At 37.7% G+C, this 19,575-nt stretch overlaps 1 long non-coding RNA gene across 1 annotated transcript; it reads right to left on the bottom strand.

Annotated features, from left to right (window-relative positions):
* Window positions 1–393: 393 nt before the first annotated feature.
* LOC117244577 lies at window positions 394–18,139 on the bottom strand. The gene is made up of 2 exons (XR_004497935.1): window positions 17,986–18,139; window positions 394–16,138 (listed from the first exon to the last, which is right to left on the bottom strand). It is a non-coding gene; the product is annotated as an uncharacterized LOC117244577 (long non-coding RNA).
* Window positions 18,140–19,575: the final 1,436 nt, after the last annotated feature.

Here is a 19,575-nt window from a genome sequence, read left to right as displayed (position 1 = left end):
TTCCTCTCTGCATTTCAAAGGCCATACACTGTGCTCTCCAGCATCCCTCACCATTGCATCAGGGTGATGGTTGTGCTCATCTGGGAAGAGGACACATCTCTCCCCAGCTGCCCCTCAGATCTGGGAGTGGAATACAGCAACTGGGATGGTGCAGCTATGGAGAAACCCTTGAAATGAGGAATGGAATAAGGAGTAACGAGACTGAGCTCACATTATTTCCATTAAGAACAGGAATATTTCCAGTTTTTTACCAGAAAATAGAAATCAGACACATGCCAAGAAAAGACAGACATTCTCAAAATATATCAGACGTTTCATCTAGTTTATAGTTTGTTGAAAACAAAAAAGACAACACTGCCTAAAAACATGACCATATTTCATAAGCAATGAAGGTCACTGTAAATGACAATTTATTCACAAATATGTAGAGATTAACCAGGTATTGCAGAAACTTTCTTGTATTCACAGATGCTGATACCAAATTCAGCTATGCTTCACAGGAAATGAGAGATGTTCTTTTCAGGGTGCTTAATTGTTTCTGCAAGCATGTTTACCACATAGGAGAAATTCACTAAGAAAGTACAACTCCTGCTTTTTTTCTGTTCCATTTGGCTGCTTATGAGACAAATAATCAGGATACATTAATAGCTTAAGGGACCGATTTGCCCGAGATGGAATAGCTGATTGTATTATTCTAAAGAAATAATATGTAGTATCTCAAAATAATTCCAGTTTGTTGCTCTCAGCTCACTAATGCATAATGTTCATTGCAGAAAGAACAGCATTAGACCAGCAGCAATCTGACAGTCCATTTTTCAGTGACACTTCTTTCATTTGTTTTATAAAAGAGGATATTTTTTTTTACTAAACATATCTATTTATTTGTCAATACAACATTTTTGTTCTTTCTGCAAATGAAATTCATGTTATTGGCTCTATTCCTTCATATTAAATTTCAACAAACACATAACAGTGTTTCTAAGGATTTAATTTTCCTAGCCTAGATGGTGCACAATTAAGCATCTTCTATGCTATGGTGAAAGAGAACTATCTATACTTTTTGAGACTGTCAAATATAATTATAAACTTTTAGGCTTTTATGACAGTCTCTATAATTTAGGTATCTTAATATACCAACATGATTGCAAAACATTGATTACTTACATATTAATAACAAGTAGTGTACTCTTACCTCCTAGGTAAAAACATTATCTGCTGTAAGTATAGAAAAACCAAGTAATGATTAATTTTATGTTAATGACACAACATCAGAAATCAAATGGTGAAAGAGCTTTCTGAGTCACAAATAGGGTTTCCAGTCAATTCAGTGAAACAACTAAACTGTTAAGGTAGCTGAAAAGAGAGGTTCAATTTCTGTTGAACTTTATGGGATTACAATTATGAAAAGTTATTGATGTTATGTTACAAAACTGAAAAGGCTTGACTTTTAAAATGGGATCATACATAAAGTATAGAATTTTTGGTTCCTGTAGTAAGAGAGAAATTAGTAGCAATTTTTGGATATCACATGAAAAGTCACTGCTTTGGAATACTAAAACAAAAGGGCTAGAGCACCAAATGCACACAAAAATGGCCACAGAGTACTAATCATGCTCAAACATAACAGACACACCATGGAGGTTGTAATATTTATTTTCTTTTCCAAAAGAATTCTGGATACTGTTTGAAAACATACCTAAAATATTTTTTTAGAAAGAATAAAAAAGTAAAATAGAAGAAATATGTTCTGAAACTTCATCTATAATAAGTCCAGATATGTCTTACATTAGAAGCTAATTTTTATAAGCCTGCACAGCTCATGTCAGGTGATAATTCACTACTGACTTGTTACTTCTGTCTATATGGTGTTTTATTGCTGTAGTATCCCTAAGGCTTTTGAACTTTATTGTACTCTTAAACTTTACCCTCTGAAAGAAGTGATGTATAAATAAAATTGGCTTTAGTCTACCCAACTTTACCTGGAGATGCCTGGCAGTATTTAACTCTTTGTCTTTACTGACACAGTGCCCTCAAGACAGCATGCAGCTCTGCCTGAGGGCAGCCCCTTAAACCAAAATTAATTTCCTTAAATTATTCCTAGCAACAAAAATGCTTACTAAATTTTCTCCCACTTGATTCATCCTTAGTAGGAATTTTCTTCAGCCTTAAAAGGAAATATCACTGAAAGTATATGTGTATTTTTCCAGTGACTGGGAGGAGAGCAAAGGGATACAATTTTATCTTCTTCTTGAACAGAAATAGCTGGCATCAAATATTGTCTTCCATCAAATAGCACAGTCATTCTGATGCAAGTTTGACAGAGCTCACACTACTTGGCTATGTGCCATCATTTTCCTTCCAGTAGCATCTTTTGCAGAAATTAAACATGAGAGCCCTGGATCTTTAGTAAATGCAACATTGCCCAGCCTGAAGGAGTCCTTAGTCTGTTTCAAACAGGTTTTTCCTCACTGTAGAGTGAGGGAAAGGAACTTTATTATTAGTTCCAACTCCTGCAATACCAGATTCAGCTCTGGGCCAAGGATCTGGGGAGTTTGTGGCAGCAGAGCTCCAGCTGGTGCTGCCACTTGGCTTTCACAGAACCCAGTCTGTCAGAGAGAGTGCCAGGAGCCAGAGCAGGTCAAGTGCTGAGCACCCCTCAGGTACCACCCTGACAGCAAATGTTTGGTACAAAGAGAGCAGCTGATACCATTTATGTGTAGGTAGGAGAGATCTGACATCATAATGACTAATAAGCATGAGCTGTGGTTCCTGAGCCATTGAATCAGTATTTTGTACTGGATTAAAGCCACAGCCTCCATAAGCAAAGTCATAAACCAGTACAAAAACATTCTGCCTGTTCAAATGTGTATATTTTTGGTTTGTTCAGGGTCTGTAGATTTTTTTTTCTTTTTAAGTAAGGGAATTATTATATTTAATGCTATATCAGTTATCTCCTTCTCCACATTTGCTACTACCACGAATAAGAGCACTGGCTTTTGATATTATAATTGAGCTTGGCTTTTGACAGAAATTTTTGTGTTTATGGATGATTTGTAATAGAGGTCATATAGTCACATCCAGTAGCAGCAGGCTAAATTCCATCCATCCTGGTGGTCTGCAGGAATACATTATTTCAACATCCAAAATTTTAAAAAATCCATATATCCAAAAAATAACCAGTGCAAAATATTTCCTAAAGGTGGTCCCAGTGCTTGTATGGAGGTGACAAAGACAGGCAGCAGCTGCTGATAGCACAGTCTGGGACACAGGTGTGTTTCCAGCTGAAGTCTTGATGATAGATTGATTATATGTAGGTTGCTTGTTGTTTTTGCAATCTCTTTACAAGGTGAACATGACCTTAAGTATTTGTTGTTTGTGAATAAAACATACTCAGAATTATTTCCCAAACATATGCAGCACTCATTTTTCCCCCACAGAGGAATCAACCCACTACAAAATTCTTACAGCCCAACTCACATCTGGTGCTGTAGCTTAATGGCTTCTAGAGAATTAAGCTAGTTTGCTCATTAAAAAAATGTGTATCTCTTACCTGTCTCTCTCCACTCCCCCAAAGCAATCTCAAGACATCTTATTTGACTACTTAACAAGAGAATAATCATTAATAAGGTATGTACTGAAGGTGTTCAGCTTGGTGAGCTCTCAGTGGGAAGCCTGGTTTGCTAGAGACATGGATTCCTGAGCAGTACTGATGACAGAGGAGCATTTCTGCTACATCACAGCATTTTGGGGCTCTTATCTGCAAGACCCCAGTTACTGTTTGAGGTCAGAACAACTCTGGCCAGCCATGGGGTACCAGGACTGCTTTCCCATAGATTTTCAGTGGGCAGTGGTGGGTACATGACACACATTGTGTTCAGCCCTGCTCAAAGGCAATAACACCAGCAATAATCTCCGAGTTCAATAACCATGCCAAGTGGGAAAGGCTCTTAAACCCACTGCCAAACAGCCTTCCAAACATTATTGCTCTCCCGGTTGATTCAGGCAAGCTTGGGAGACAGAGGTGCAAAGCTTCTTAAACTTTTTTTATTTCACTGAAACTCTGAGGTGATTTTTTTTTCACTTTTGTCACTTTTTTCCACTCATGCTCTCTGTGGGAAAATATACACACAGAAAAACACGTACATTTGCAGCATGAGCTTTTTTCCGGTGACAGAAGACAACATTTTTTTTTTGCTTTATTTCTGGTGCTTTTAGTCATTTCCTTTAGGCTATAATCTTCTTCTGCACTTTTAAAAGAAGGAACCTGCACAGAAAAGAGCCTCCACACTTTCACAAGAAGCAATCAAAATTCTCTACTCTTTATAGATTAAAAAAATTACTTCATTGATTGAAGATGTAGGCCAATGTCGGTCAAGAGTCACTTGTGATTTTGTAGGGATTTTTCCTACATGGCATAAAATTTCTACATGAATGAGAATTTTCATTCAGTGTTGAATTCCATCATTGTTGGCTTGAAGGTAGATTTGTAGTTTTGTCCCCAGGGTAAAATATGATTCTGGCTGCTTTCATCTTCTGAGCTGCCCAGATTTATTTAGTGTTACATTCTTTCTGATCATTTTCCAGGATATCTGAGGTTTTATTAGGAACAGTAAATGCGTAGAAAGTGTGAGGGGATTCCAGTTAAGTCTTATGGTCTATTACTTGTATCATAGCCAAAATGCTTCCACTGACTTCTGTTTTGTGTGTAGTTTTCTGTTATGTGAGTCTACTCAGTATTGCAAAGCTGTAGGAAAGCTCTTGGTTATTATACACCAGGTCTTACCTGAATTTGATTTAAGGTTTCAAAATCAGCTTCAATGGCTGGAGTAATTATTGACCCAATGTTGTCACTCTGCCAAGAAGAACTGATTTGATAGAAAAGATATCTTTCACAGAAATAAAAAACTTTGCCTTTTATGGATTGTCAACTGAGTCCTTTCAGATGATTAATAATCCACTTGTAACCTTGAACATTTTGACATTTGCAATAGCACAGTTTTTGCAAATATTTCTTTCTTCATCTCCCATGTTTAAGCACAAGACTGAGAGAAAAAACATGGGGAAAAGCTAATACACTAGGAAAACTAATTACCAGTGTCCCTGGTGAGACTTTTTTTTTTAATTTGAGTTCAGAAAAAAAAAAAAAACTCTAAAAAAAAATTTAAAGATCTGCCACTCTATGATATTCCTGACAGATTCATAAGGTATGAGGTAAAATAAGCAAATATTGAAATTATAAGAAAATGTGTATATTTTCCAGGCAAAGTTTTTGTCATGACCGGTAGTATTGGGTTTTATATATCCCTCTATAATTTGTTAGATGCCAATGATCTAGATCTCTGTCTTCTAGATAGAGAAGAGCAAAGGACAAATTATTTCCAGAAACAAAAGTAGAGAACTTTATTGGAAAAAATCCTAAGGCAAATAAGAACTTCACAGGATTATAAAACAACTATGATAACACAGGCTGGGAAAACCCAAGCCCTTGTAGGATAACCTAAATTCTAGGCAAAAAATAGTGGGCAGGACCAGACTGAATTTGCTTTCCTGTGTCCTGTGCTTTTCCAGTGAATATGTCCTTTAGCTAATCCATGAGTTATACATCCTTCAGTGTACTTCAGTGAAAAGGGTCTCCCCTCCAGGCATTCTGTAGCCTAATATTTCTTTTCCCATTGAGTGCAAAGGATGTCTATCCAGTGGTTTTGACCATCCATCTGCAGGGGCACAGGCAGGGCTTGCTGGAACTACTCCAGAGTGTTTAAAACATGTTGCTCCCATTGTTCACCCTGGTTTCACCTAAACAGTGTGCAGCTAAGGTAATGTGAATCCTTTAATGAGTACTGAACATGATCAGCTCTTGAGATACAATTTAGTTGTATCTCTTGTGTCCACTTCCACCCAGTCTGGCTTGAAATGCTAGATGATATCTGGAAGGAGCTTGATTCTGAATATTAGAGACTGGCTCTCCAACCATCACCTCACCACTACAGATGTTTCAAATAGTGAGTAGCTGACAAATGAATGCATTTAGGGTATATAATAGCAACTGTCAATGTACTTGAAAAACACTGAGGTCGTTTGGTTGTACCAGTTGATGCTGACAAACCCTTTAAGATCTTTAAAGGAATGCTGGGTAATTACAAAATATGGTTCTATGAGATGAAGAAATAGTATTATAAAAGCAAGATGCATTATTTTGCTTGCTACCCTTCACAGATAAAGTATAATGCAGAATACAAAAATGTCTTTATCTTGATCTAGGGCTTGACTGGAATCTCCTTGCCTGGAATACAAGATGCATTGTTTTCTGGCTACTATTGATGAATGACTAGAGCAGCACTATTTTCTACAGACAAAAATCTACAAGTTCTGAGTGTAGGATTCAATAATGCCTTGGGTTGTTCTGTCATTTGATCACATCAAAAAGGCGCATTGGCAAAGCTCCTGACAGTGAATATGAGTACCTTCATGCATAATGAGCACAATTTGGGCTTGTTTTCAGAGCCAGGTAGGTAATATTCTTCATTAGCATTATACTGCAGCACTTTCACTGTGAGGTGTGCTAGGGCAGAAGGTTGCTGTAGGTATTCAAGAGCTCAGTACCCACCATTCGTCAGCTGTAATTACCCAGATTTTTTTACCATTGCAGCCAAGAGCAATATACAACCAAGCATTTCTGCATATATCTGGTTAGGAAAAAAGGTCCATAAAATAGATTCAGTAATAACAACAACATCATGTTTAAATTATAGTGACAAGAATTACTTTGTAACACTTTAGAAACCTATAACCCACCAGGAACTTATGGGTCTATTATGCTTAATGAGGCTGGTAGATGTGGTACTATTACAGGAACAAATGAACAGATATATGAATCAAAAGAACAGATTGCAGTCCTAATATTTTTTCTAATCTAAACCAAACCAGTATGTCTCTATAGAGCATCTCTCTGAATTAAACTTATACACTGCTGGATTTGGTGATAAACTACAGGACAATAGCTGGACACCCACCAAGTATTATAGGGCAATTAAAAGTCGAAATCCTCTTGAGGTGTTGTACCAATATACCTTGAAAAATGCTCAGTAAAAGTATCAATGATGGCTCTTTCTGTCTCTAATTCTACAAGTGAAATTATAAAAAGAGATTAAATTCAATACCTTCTGTCCCTCCTTTTTTACCTGTTGGAAATGTTAATGCTGTGTGGGTGGATATCTCTTCTCCATAGTATTTTGAGACTAAAATAAACTAAGTGCAGTTTAGCATGAGTGCTCTGACATGACAAGGAGGTTGAAGGTATCATCTTGGCCTTACACTTTGTTCAGTTGAGCAGAGTTCTGAAAGAGCAGATAACATGTATTCAATTATATTTAAGAAGTTACATGCAGTTCTCTTGTCCATGATTAAAAATGATATTGTGAAAGAAGAGACAATGCATAGAAGGGCAAGAAAATGACACTGTGGAAGGATTATAGTCTAACATATAGCAGAGAGAATGACTGAGGAAACAAAATTAATTCTCTCTACAGAAAGAAGGAATCAGGGGAATATGAACATAGTCTATAAATATTTCCAAGGAGATAATACAAATGAAAAAAGGGGATTATTAATGTTATCACAAGATGGCTGCAAAAGAATCAATGTCCTAAATGTAAGACAGGAAAATTCTGTAAGAGCAAAGATAATAAATAATTAGAAATAGACAATCTTTGTGGGGTTAAAAACCTTTCCAGGTGATATCTTCAGTTCACAGGGTATCACAAAAAATGGCTTAAGCATGTCAACAACCCCAACCTCCTGCTGTCAGATTAAATGTTACTGCACCATGGAGACTTAGATTAAAAAAAAAAATAAAAATCTCTTCCTAGCTATAGATGCCTGTGACTCCTGCAGAAACTGGAAGGGCAATGACCTGAACAAGGCTATCACAAATTCCCTATAGTTAAAATTTTCTGAATACTTGTACAACCAGTGTTCTCCTGGTCCTCCTGACCCCAGCTGGGGGAGCACCTTCAGCTCATGGCAGCTTTTCCAGGAAGGAGTCAATTCAGCTCTGAGCTTGGCATCAAGCCATGGGAGTTCCTGTAAATGCACATCCCCTATCTGCATCCACTGCTATGACTTTGGCCACCTCCCCATTTCCAGTTATTCGAGCAATTTCTCCCTGTCTCTATCCTTCATTCCTCCCTCAACCAGCTCAAGTACCTGTAAATATGTCTTACATATTCTCTTATTTATTTTGCTTTCCTTTTAAAAATTAAGCCTCACTCTTCAAACCATTCCCTGAAATGTGTTTCTGTGGAGGCAGTGCTTCCTTTGTATTTAGCCTTGTAAATTCACAGACTGACTAGAAAAAGTGGCTGTGAGCTATAGTATTGGTGTCACAAATTCTGCTTTTATTAAAGCACTTTTGCTACAGTCAATTCACCCAGATCAGACTAATACCTTGAAGTCTGTGAAAAAACTCCCACGGACTTCAGTGGGAGTTGCAGTCAATGAGTGGCCTTTACAAAAAGTCCAAGAGCATTTATTCACAGTCTCTTCTGAACCAAAATCTCTCTTTATAAAAAGGAAACAATAATAATAATAAAAAGCTGATTTGTGTACTTTAAAAGAATGTGTTTTAGAAACTAATGTTAAAAATCTAAACACCTACTGTGAGTAAACAAATTTGCATTAGCACAAAGGGGCAGTTTCCTATTAATTGCTGATTTAAAAGAGAATCTAAAATCAATAACTCTTTGAGGAAGCTAAATTGGTGGGTTTTGTTTAGTGTAAAAGATAGGTTTCAAGAACAACCAGCCTTACATTTTTCAGGCATCTTTTTAATAGCATAGAGTTCTCACTTTTTACATGTCACTAACTCTGGTTGGCATTAAGTAACAAAACAGAATTAGAACAATCTTCATTATTCTGTTCAATTAACTCCTTTCTATCTCTTAGAGATGTTATACCTCAAGACTGTAAAGAATTGGCCACTTCACTGAGTGTCTGTGTTTCAGTATTCACGCTTGTCCCTCATCACCAGTCTGCAAATTCAAATTCATTTCACCTAGGTCATGTCTTATATTTCCTATATATAGGAAAGAAGACTAAATAGCAAATAAGAAAAAAAAAAAAGCCTATATAAGGCTTGCTGGGATTTAGACAGTGCTTTTGCACTTTATTTTGGTATCCAGTACTGCACCTGTGTAAGGAATTCTGAAGGTGCAAGAAAGGGCACAGTGCTCCACACACACACACTGCTTAGAGCCTTGGTGCTCCTCATGGTCCTCCTCGGGCTGAGAAGGGAACCTTGGAGTTGGAGACAGCCTTCCCAGAAAAACCTCCTGACAAAAGCTCCTGCTGCTGCAAAATCCATTTCTAAAAGATGCAGGAAGGTGATCTAAGGACCACAGCCTTGGACTTCAGGCAAATCAATGCCACCTTATCTCACCTGGGACACCTGGGCCTTTGCTGCTGGTCTGAGCACAAAGCTCCAGGATGTTTGTGTTCCTTCTCCTCAGTAAGGCTTAAATATTGAGAGTTCAGTTTTGAAAATTGCTTTAAGGCTCACCTTTACCTACTCAGACAATTTTACTCTGTCAATCCAGAGTTCTTATGTCAAGCCCAAAAGGAAAAGAGTGTATGGAGACTTTAAATGCTATCCTATGATGTAAAGATATTTCCGTAGTATCAAGAGAAAGAAGGATTGTGTGTGCTCATGCCTTGAGCACACTGCATGAGTCTCATAATGTATGTTTTCATTGTTAATTGCTATCATTATTTGAAATATTTTGTTGCTTACAACAACAACAACATAATTGCAGGAATCTGGAAACTGAAGAAAAATCTGTCTGTGCATCAGGCAAGCTGGTGGTGCCATACTTCCAGTAGTAACTCAGCGTCAGTCAAGTGATTCACTGCTATTTTTATTATCAGTCTCTTAGTAATCACTTTTCAGTGCTGCAGCATCTACACAGTCCCCCTTCAGGGACTCACACTTTCTCTTGACTCAACCTTTTTCCTCATAATAAGAGAATTAAACAGTACAGAGACCAAGGATGAGACTGTTCAGTGAGAATGAGTATGAATTTGAACTCATTTTCTCATCCGGTCCCCAGATTTTTGTTGTTTTATTTCTGTTAAATGTTTATACTGTGCTGTTGGGAATGAGTGTGCTTACAGATTTTATTTCATTTAAATAAAGCCTTTTGAAGAGTATCCTACATCCTCAGAACATATGCAATAATAATGCCTTGACTAGTAACTATTCTGAGGGAGGAAAGGCTGCCAAAGGCAGATGTTGAAAAATAGCAGTATAATTTTAAAACATGTTTTAAAAATGTCTCCTGGTTCACAAGTTACTGTCTTTCCTTTTTGTCTTTTTCGCCTGCATAAATGAGCCAGTGGTAAATCCTGAAGAGGAATAGTGTGCAAGAAATATCAAGTGTCAATAGTGACACTGATTTATTTTATAACTAATGTACTAAATGGATTATTAAATAACACTATCTTGCCCCAATTTAATGCTTATAATCCTGAAAGATATTAGAGTACTTTGCCAACTTGATATATAATATATGTTGGTGAAATATGACACAAAGAGGTAATCAACATTGGTTTGAAATGGTCATAATATAAACATGCATCATTTCCTTCCACTGTCTTTTCATGACATCTGCTAAAAAAAGGCTATTTCAAGAACATTTGAGATAATTTTGATTCGTTATATGAGAAATTTTCTAACTCATAAAGTAAAACTGGTTGTTTCTGTAATTTTGACTCAAATAGCTCAGGTCTTGGCATATGTCACAACATCCTTTCTCAAACTCCTTTTTTCACTCTGCCAGTATCATGACACTACATTTGCTGTTTCTGCCCATCCCAGAGTTCAGAAGCAAGTACTGGCAAGTGGCAATTCTCCCCTTTTCAAAAAGAATAAAAATCCTGCTTTCTGACCCAGCGAGGCAGTGAGAATGGGCTTCAAAGTCACACCATTTTATGTTTGGGAAAGCCATTGCTGACCCTGGGCTCAATATGAATGGCTTGGGCAATCGCTCCCTTCTAAGGGAAGACAAAAGACATATTTTCTGTCAGAGAGATTTTAAATGGTGTGATGTGTCCTTGAAGCTGCTCAAGGGGCTGGAATAGTTCACTCCTTGGCATACTAATGGATTCTGGAAAGACAGTATATGGAGATGTTGCTTTGCCCAGCAATGATCCATGGGGTACATGTAGTCACTGGTTTGCTGTGCACAAATTCCCAGCAGCTTTGGGCAAGAAGTGAAAACAATCACACATGGAGCTGCAAGAAAAAAGGCAGTTTAAGGTTTTGACATGTTTAATCAGCAGCTGGGATACATTAGCACGCATCTCTCCTTGCTTCTGCCAAAGATTTACTTATGTAGAAAGCAATTTGTCCCTTGTTGAACACATGGGGTTAGGAGCAGCACGGTGATGGAGGGTGCAATGACTAAAGTGACCATTAATTGTAGGGGTCTGATAGTTTACCTTGCTCAGGCAGGAAGCTCAGTACTTTCAGCAGTATACCAGGCCCCAGTCACTAAGCTGCCCTGACATGATGATCCTTGAATTAATTTCTTGCTGTAATGATATGCGTAGCCACATCAAACCCACAGTGGCTGCAGTTTTGGCAGTTAATGTCAAAGTACAGTCATGCAATCAGAATACATTTTCACAGAGTGGATGTAGCCGCAGTCTCTGAAGACCAGACTTAAGATTCACCATTTTCATTTATCAGAGGATGCTAGTCACAGATTGCCAGCACCACACAGGTAGCAGCAATCTCTACTCCACCTACTTATCCAGCTTAAAATTTGTATTATGTAACAGCTTTAATATTACCTGAACTCAAATGGGCTGCGAAATTATTTGCCAGTACTGCTTTGTGTGTGGCAGTAATGCCCATAAAGTGCAGTGTTGTGAAAACTTGCATTAATTTCACTGATAACAATGTGCTTTTTTTGACAGTAAATTTCTGCAGTAGTTAATTACTACCGTTCTGAGATGGTTAATAAAGGTAATCAGATGGGCTTTTCCAGCGTGATACCATCCCAGGAATGTGATAGCCACTCAGAGCCTGGCCACATGCTGCGTAATGCTGCTTAATTAAGTATTCCTGAAGTGTTTAGTATTTAACAGCTTGTGATATTTAAATTCTATCTGATCCATCTTATAATGCTTACCATTCATTAAAAGAAAAAGAAAAAAGAGAAACAACAGCTACAACAAAAATGCAGCCCTTTAAGAAGATAGTGCCAGGTAGAGATTTACACTCATCCTTGATCCACACGGGAGTCCCACAGGTTGGGATTTTCCAAGTGGGAGATTTTGAAATAACCCTGAACAAAAAAATGACTGGCAGCAAAATTCTATGGGCATAAATAAAAATGGTGTGAGCTAATAAAGGAAAGCACCTTTACAAAGTCCAACAGATAGGTCTGTGAAGCTATTAAATCCCATCCACTTCATGATCAGTATGTGAAGACTGTTTCCATAGGCATGTTTACACATAGCTTCCTATTGAAGGCTCCCAGTGGTGGCATTCTGTAGCTGTAAGCCATATTTATGAGCAATTCTGCTAATCCCTGATCCCAGGGCTGCCTGAAGTCAGTAGAAACACTTTGCTTCCATAGACAAGTTCTTATAAATCTCTCCTTGTTGAAGGATTTAGGTCACTGATTGTCAGTATCGGAGATACTTCATAAAACAATTCACAGAATAATACAGCCTTCTCCTTCTGCCTTTTACTGGCTAGGTTGTTACACCAGATAACCTTTTAATGAGAGTATTTCATTTTAACTTGGCTTGAGATGGAGGAAAAAAAAAATAAAAAAAAAAGCTCCTTAATTCTATGCATCTTATGCATCTTTCACACATCTGCTGCAGTAAATTAGTCAAGACTGATTTGGCCTGGATTGGTTGGTTAGGTTTTTTTTAATTCTGAAGTACTGTCTTCTGTGGTAGAAACCAACATGTAACTCCCAGAGGAAGCTGAGTGACTCTGGGAATTACCAGGCTCATAGATCTACTACCCAGTAATTTCTGGTCTCTCAAAACAGCTTCACTCCTTAAACTTAACAGGTTCCTTCAGAAAAAGAAATGCATGCCAGGAAAATTAAACTGCTGCCACCAAGGCATTAATCGACCAGGTTTTTTAGCAGAAATTAGAGGCAGTTGTTGCTAAAGAAAAAGTTGGAAGCAATGAAGATTGAGTGATATTGTGTGAGAGGAACATTTAGCAACACAACCTTCACCTAGAGTCTGTACTGGAGGCAGCAAGGTCCTGGCTTTCCCTGGTGTTCCTGTGCATCAGACCTTGTTTGCACAGCCTGAAGCAGCATCATGCATTTAAATATCACTCTTGAGTGTGCCAAATAACTGGAAACTTGAACTTCAGAGCTGGACTTTGTTCCTTAGGCCTGTCTCCAGTAGAACTGTAACACAAGGCCCATTAACGGGAGTGTCTACCTAATGATTTAAAACAAATTATGATGATGGATATGTTGGCTTAGGCAATCAGACCAACTGGATGGTGATCACTCCTGTGAAGGAGTGAGTGATTCATATGGTCTAATATGGATTAATTTATATGTAAATTACTTGGTAATGGTGCAGCTTCTGCTTGAAAATCTGTGTGCATTGAAGAAAGGAAAGCATTTCTTGGTGACTACAGGAAGCTCGGTGTAAAAGACTGTGCCACCTCTGCTGTAAAAATCTGTCACTGATATTCAGAGGTTCACTTTCTCTAATTCATGAGAGCAGTGATTTCCACAGTGTCTAATCTGAGCCCACTCATCTGGCCCTCCTGCTTGATGAATGTTTTCCTGTGAAGGCAAGAATTGACAATCAATCAGCAATCCACATTCTTTTATGACTTGTTGAGACTAAGTTGTTGTTTTGGGACACACTGATGATTTTTAGCACATAATTCATGCCATACAGTCAGGCTTCAAGGTGACATGGTAGCTTTTGGTTCTCAGACCAGTTAATATAAGTTTTATGAGAAATCTTGTATGATATTTTTTTTTTACTGTTTCCACAAATTACTAGAGATAGATTTTTGCATGTGAAAATAATATATTGTTTCATTCAAAATAGTATATCTTTTCATTAAAAGCATCAGACATTTTACGTATAAATACTGGACTAAGACTTATGGTGATAATTTTAGCTACATTTTTGCTTTGAAAAAATTGTTTATTAGATAATCTTGGATCTCTGACAAAAGGATCAATTCAACCAAAATAAGTATGACCAAAGCAGAATTTATTTACAGGAATGTAATTTTTTTTTTTTTACCAACTCCTAGCTCTTGAGGAAAAGAAAACCTTTGCTTTTTGCACCATTTCTGCGAGTGAATTAGTATTCAGGAGTACAAATATATTGTGCCAATTGTTTCTTTTTACTGTGTTCACTTTTTAAGGAGATATACATGGTTTTATTCCAATTTATTTTTAGTGCCTTACATAATAAAATGAGTTTTCAGATGCTTGAAAACTGAAATTATCTTGCTGACTCCAGCATGTTTTTAGTGTCACAATTCCACATTGCCACAAAGTGTTATTGATAGCAAATCAGTTGAAGTTATCATTTAAAGCATCATGATGAAATACTTGCTTAAAAATCCTTATTTTCAATACGTATTTGAGATCACTGGACAAGATCTCTGCTCAGTAGTGTGATTTACTCCCTCAGTAAATCTCCAGTAGCTATCTGGCAGTGTTAAAAAATAATAATAATAAAAAAGAAGTGGAATTGGCACTTAGGAACAAGGTTTAGTTGTGAGTATGACACCAGCTTAACAGTAGGATTTAATGATCTCAGAGGTCTTTTCCAGTCTCAATGATTCTTTGAAAGTTTTGGCACCTCCCAGTGCTTTCTTTCATCTCTCTCTTTTATTCTCTATCAAAAAAGTCTGAGGTAGTTTACTGACAAGCACAAGTTCACATGTTCAGTGCAGGTGATAGCTTCAGCTAAATGCCAATTTAACTGGTCTTAAGTAACTAGAAAACATTATTTGTGCCAAGAGCACAAGTATCTCAAATCTGATTAGATGCATAAGTGTCTGTGTGGACTAATTACTAGAATTTCTTGTGATGGATTTGGCAGAGAGACAATCTCTGACGTGAATAACAAAATAATACCTCTCTTGTTAACAGATTAACAGCTCTAGAATAACGAAATTTTTTCCCTCTCCCTACCCCCTCCTTCCCCTATTTTCATTTTAAAATCCTTTTAGTCTTACAGTGTCATTTTTTTGGTGCTGAAAATTACTGGTCCTTCTAGGCAAGCTAGCTCATAGAATCTAGAGACAAAGCAAGTTTGTACTCCCATATTTTTACCTACTTGAAATTTATTTCCTTCCATCTTAGTAATCTAAGTCTCAGGATGTAGCAAAGACAGCTCTTTGCAGTGCTGCCCTGCAAGGGCAGCAAAATAGGAGGACCTGGCCTTTCCCTTTAGCTTGTAACATTCCTAGAACACCAAAGTATCTCAGAGTGCTCACAAGAAGTGGGGACCTGGTGTGGGGCATGGGCAGGGCTGGCAGTGCTGCCAGCACCAGAGACTGCTCTTGCTGCCCCAAAGCCTGCCACCAAGGCTGCATCTGGCAGCTGCTGGAAGAAGGACCCCAGCATTCCAGAGACTTCTCAGTCTCAAGGCAAAAGGAATTAGTTGTGTTTACATTGTGTAAACCTGAAGTGTCTCCTGAGTAGACTCTTTACATGATAGAAAACCTAAAATGCTGGCAAGATCCATTTTATGGGCCCATCTCTATGGGCAAACTTCTGCCTGTCCATGTACAACATCAATCCAAACACACAATAAACAAAATAAACTTTTTATATATGCAGTGTTGATGTGGATGCATTAAATTGCTATCCATTCATCTTTCTCCCTAAAAAGCACTCATTTCCAAGTTTAAGACTTTGATATGAAACTTCTGAATAGTTCTATTGCAGAGTAGTTAATATTGGACTTTTTTGTCATTTAATTTGTTACCAAGTTCTTCCCATTTCTCCACACTCACCTCTCTCTCTCAGAGTGCCTTTCTCTCTCACTTCAGTCCTGCAGCCTTTGAAATACACACCATTAAATGGATACTGTCATGGGATTTACTCCTTTCAGTTTGTCCCTGAGAAATGAAATTTTCAGTTTTATAGCAACCAGGGCATTCCGCCTATCCTATGATTCCCCTCATATTTTAGGAGAGGAGCTCCATATATTTTTTTTTCTTTTTTGGATTATTAGAAGTCCACAGAGAAGCTAAGCCACTCTGAACTTCAAAGGGTCCTAGTCTAAATGAATAAGACACAGCACATGAATAATGCAGGCTACATGGAGTAGAGGTAAGGACCAATGACACTGCTGTAAACTATCTGCAAACAGCAGCGTAATAAAACAAGGCAGAAGCAAAAGGACTTCTGTGTTTTGTGTCTGAGCTAATTGGCTTTAGATACAAAATATAATGAAGTCGTAACTTTGTAATATCTTCTGACAAGAAGATACTCTGCTTCTTGCAAGGAGGCCAAATGATGGGCTTTCCAAAAGCAGTAAGGTGTTTTGGAAGACTTTGCTTCTCAGGACTCAGCACACATACAGAAGTGCAGGGCACTGACACAGTAAAAAGCCTTTTAGAGGTCTAACTAACCATGTAAATATAGATGCAGGCCAAGTCACTAGGTAGCACTTCCTATTATGAGCCACAAGCCTGGATAAGTTACCTTAGTTTTTAGGAAACGCATCTCTGAGAATTCTACTGCAGCTCAAATTTTCACCCTTTATGCCCAGAAGCCTAAGTATTGAAATTGTATTACCATCACAAACATGTATTTTGGTTTTTAAAAAATAAAATTTACTCTCAGAATATGTTTCAAAATTGCCTGGTTTAGTGGTACGTGGTTTTGCTGTGTATATGAATTCATACTTTATATGCATATTCCAAAGCATATGTTTTATAAACAGCGCAGTAGCTTCTACACAAATTTACCTTTTGGTTTTTTCTATTCTTTATAGCAGAGTGAAGCACACAGTTCAATGTATGCTGAAAGTCAAGGCCAATAGTGTTTTCTTGTTTACAACTTGGTGCCTTCTGATGCTTTTTTATCTTTGACCCCAAGCCTCATAAACTTGTAGGGCATCAGTTCATTCCTTTTGATATGTGTCTTCATCTCCTTCAGCATCAAAGAGAAGTTGGCTGTGCAGGCAGGGGAGACAGTAGGCACTCTATTTTGGCAAATGCTTTTTGGGAAGACTATGATATATTCTGAGCCCTCTGGATGTCACAAGCTCAGCACTCTGACAAATAAAACATAGCAACAATCTGACATGAATTTTATGAAGCTACTAGTAATGTTCATCTTTCAGCTTTGTGGAAACACTCAGAAATATAGAATGGCTCCTCCTGTCTGCTGAGGAATAGTTAATAAGCTTGAAAGAGATAAGGAGAGGTGGATAGGCTAGACTGTCTCTCCTTTGTGCCTGAGTGTTAGTGTGAAGATGGGAAATATTTTGTGTGCTCAGAAATAATAGTCCTCCTTATGAGCAGCAAATTTGACCTCCAAATTTATGAGGTCAGATCTGAAAAACAGATAAAAATGAATTTTGCCATGGGAAAGATCAAGCTCAACAAACTAACTGCTGTTTTCTGGGGAGCAAATATGTTGAAAAAGCATTATACCTCTCTCCCAAACAATTGCTTCAACTATCTACTACTGTGCTGTGCACTTGAGAAGACCATAGACAAAACTGTGCGTTATAGAGCTCATTACCCAGGTAGTCACAGCATGTGGTCAGCAAGATCCTGCCTCTTCTTCCAGCTTCCAGGACTCTGGCCTGGTGGCAGCTCCCTGCTTTCTGCCACGAAGTTTGATTTAGTTATATGGGCATATTAATTCAATTTTGATGGCACAGAAAAGACCTAATTTTGATTCAGCTTCACTGCTTCAAATCAGGTGTAAGATTTCTTGTAAGTGATGTTACCTCAGAGCCAGGCACTCAACATTCTCCTGTGTAAAAGCTGTGTTCTGAGCACCCTCACATTCAGGGAGAAGCTGAGCCCAGGAAACCACAGGGGTCTTGTCCAGTTTGCTCTCCCTTCTCATCACTTTTTCTGCCTCTTTCTCCCCTCTCCTCGCCACCTTGAAGAAAAAAAAAAAAAAAAAAAAAAAAAAAAGATGTGAGGAAAAAAAAATACTTAAAATACTTTAGGCAAGAAAAGGACAAAAATTAAACTGAGTTTGGAATGATTGAAAACTGTCTTCCTATTCAGATCTGCTATTATAAGGAAGTAAATAAATAAATAAATTAACAAATAAATAAATAAAAGCCCACCTCTAGCTAATAAGACAGGAGCTGTTTGATAAACATGCAGTTTGTCTATGCCGGATGACAAATCTCCCAGGAGCAGATGTTGCTCTTCTAAGCACTGTATAAGAAGTTGCTTTATCTGCTTAATAATGTATCTAGATTTAACCTCTCCTTTGCAACAGACAAAATTAAACAGAGTAAATCTGTCCTGGGATATGAGCCTATTGCTAATACCGATCTCCTAACTGCTGTTAAAATACAGTTGTGCTCCTTGACACATTCAGTTCCATTTGCATTATGGAAAGCTAATGCATCAACTTGGCAATAAAAATGCATGGCCTTCTGAAATGAATGTACTGGATGAATGAATTCTGCTGGTTCTATGCATGGTCTCAATGCACTGCTCACATGCCCTTGCTTTTTGCAGGGGTGGGTAATATAAATCGCCCCATGTTCTGTAGCTCATTTTGCAAGACTCACAAAGAGTAATTAACTCACAGTGAATTTATCATTTTACAGACAGCATCCTATGCAGAAATCCATAGTTTGGTGGCTGTGTTTTCTGTTGGGTTGCTTTGTTTAGTTTTCTGTAGGGCTTTCTTCCTTTTAATGCCAGATACAGGATTCACTCTGTTAAAGTAACACTATGATAGGTATGGGACAATGTTGTGTTGTATCTCATAATATTTCTAACTGCATCTGCATCAGTAGGTTTGTATTGGTTCTGTGGCAAAGCTCCCCAGCCAGGCACTCCCCAGAGTGTCACAAGAGCTCAATTTTGAGTACCATGAGTACCAGAAATAGTGTCTTTACAGCACCACTGTGTTTCAGAGATGTTCTATACTTCATTAGTTTTTTCAAGGGTTGCCTTTTACTTTGATTACTTATTTGAGCTTTGCCCTGCCAATTCATAATTAGCAACTACTCTTCTTTTGTTCTCCTGATATAGTTTACCCAGGGAGTATCTTTTATCCCTTACCACAGTTACATTTTTCACTTGCTTTTCCTAAGAAGTTGTGTTAAATTAAGCTGTATTAGTAATCAGATGAAAAACTAAGCTTATAATTAAAAATTATTCTCCCCTCCTCCTCAACTCTATTGAAGGGGATTTTTTTTTCTCTCCTATCTATTAAACAACTATTTGGTTTCTAGACTTTATAGGTGCTTCTAGCCACTGCCAAGATTTTTTGAAGGCAAGTGTTGAGCCCAGCTATACCTCTTCTTTCCATTTAATGTCTCACCTTCTTTGCTTACAATATTCAA

The sequence above is a fragment of the Parus major genome, chromosome 5 (genome assembly GCF_001522545.3).
Source record: "Parus major isolate Abel chromosome 5, Parus_major1.1, whole genome shotgun sequence".
Taxonomy (NCBI): Eukaryota; Metazoa; Chordata; class Aves; order Passeriformes; family Paridae; genus Parus; species Parus major.
This window is presented reverse-complemented; position numbering and strand designations above follow the sequence as displayed.